This window comes from Triticum dicoccoides, chromosome 3B (assembly GCF_002162155.2).
Source record: "Triticum dicoccoides isolate Atlit2015 ecotype Zavitan chromosome 3B, WEW_v2.0, whole genome shotgun sequence".
Lineage (NCBI taxonomy): Eukaryota > Viridiplantae > Streptophyta > Magnoliopsida > Poales > Poaceae > Triticum > Triticum dicoccoides.
Window position 1 is genome coordinate 474,898,173 of NC_041385.1, and position 2,124 is coordinate 474,900,296.

Here is a 2,124-nt window from a genome sequence, read left to right on the forward strand (position 1 = left end):
TATGCAAAGAAATTAACAAGCTTAAAGTTAACTTAGAACAGACATGAATACATTCGGTCCAATAGTCAATTAGTATAACACCGGCAACATTTGACTTGCTACTTCTGATTTTCGAGTCATCCATTAGTCCTATGTGGCTGACCAGTGCAATTGCTACTTAGGATCGGACTGCATTTAGCCTATCATGCTATCAATTGTTTCAGATGTTGTCTCTAGATGTGTGCTTCATCTTCTTACTGCATGAGACGTCTTCCAATATTTATCTGAACGAACTAAGTTACACCAAAGATGTCTTATGACAATCCATCTTAATCAGCGCTATCTCTATCTCGCTCTATCTTGTTGTCTATTTCTGATTTGACTTTAATGGGGTCCAAAACCCTTAGGTGATTCATCCACGTTTGATATTATTTACGGAGTATGAAATGTTGATACAAACAAGCGTATTTATTTAGTACATGTATGTGTAATCAGTTTCCTGTCGTTTTAATACTCACATCACCTGTCAAAGGTGAAAAAGATATCTATCTTTAGTTCTTCACCGACAGTCCATGGTTCTCGGGAGTCTGTACTGAAACGCCTTACAAAGAAGGTAACAAAAGCTTACAAAACTTCTTTGTAGTATGTAGCTTTTCCTTTTATCATTGTATATTTGTAGATGATCTTTTACAACATTGTGCGCTAGATGATGATTATGTGCATTTTCAGTACAAGCTATACTGATGTGTTGAAGGTTGTACTCGTAGTAGCAACATGATGATCCTTTTTCGCACCCTAAGTATATGATGATGGTTCATCGTGTTTCCCATCTGTGTCAAATGCAGTGGTGTATTCATGTTTCTTTTGGGTTGTTGCCGGGATTATTACCTCGATTGTTACCGAGCTAACGAAGGAATTCATTGGAATCCGCTGGTACTTGTGCCCATAGGTATAGATTGTGCAGTTCAAGAAGGTCGAGATAATATCAACTTCGGACGTTCTTATTTTGTTGTTACTTGGTACGATTGTTGAGTATCAATACATGTTGTTTCCAGAAGCATGTTTGACCTCTTTCCTGCGCATGCGTAGTTTGGGGAGAGCTTGTAAGACTTGCAGGAACGACCAAAGAAAGCTTGAGATCTCCATAGTAAAGGATTTTGCTTTTTACTGTATTTGTGATAAAAACATGTTCTAATCATTTCAAGGGAGTGTGCAGCAGAGGACGTGTTTTTCAGAGGGATGCACCATGTATGCAGCGTGAACATAATATAAAGATTTTACTTGCATCCTCGTAGTAACTATTGCATTTGTATCTTTTCTGTCCCTATGATTGGATGCAAAACTGCAAGAATGTGCCAGCTGCGGGTCAATGTTTAAGGTTATTGCTGCCATTGGTTTACTAAGTGAAATATATGTCGCTTTGTTCCAACTTAGTACTCTCTGCTCTGAACGGATATACAACATTTTTTACTACTGTATTGGGTGTCTTGTTTCAAAAGAAAATGAAAAACTTCGGTGAAATAACTCATTTGTGTCTTTATTATAAATTCAAGATAGACGGGCGCAGCAACGCGCGCCATCAATGATCTAGTTTACTTTATAAATAAGAATAATAAGTTGTTTATTATAAATTATAAGTACTGATAATTAATTATTTAAAAATAATTGATTATGACTTTTTCGTTACTGCCTAACATTTGTGAGTTTATTAAAAAATTATAATGAAAGAGTTGCTATATTAAAAGCACTACTTAAGGTAAAACGTATTGTAACCCCAGACCGACACCTTTTTGATGGTCAACATGAACGAAACGCACCCAATTTTTGCGTGCGCGTGTGAGTGACCCCCACTGGCTCGCTCGCCTATTTTGGACGGAATCGGAGTATGAACGCAAGTTGGGTCACGTCGGGAGACCTTTTTTGGGTATTTCCACGGAGAAAATCGTAGAAAATGCATCGACTGTCGAAACACACCCCAATTTTGCATGCGTGCTTCCATGGCATCATGTTGCGTGTGAAAAAAACATGGCAACATTTCATGGCTTTGCGAGAGGGAACACCTACTTGAGGCATGTAACCCCTGACCGACACCTCAGGTTTGTACTGTGACTATGTGCCAACATGGACGAAACGCACCCAAGTTTT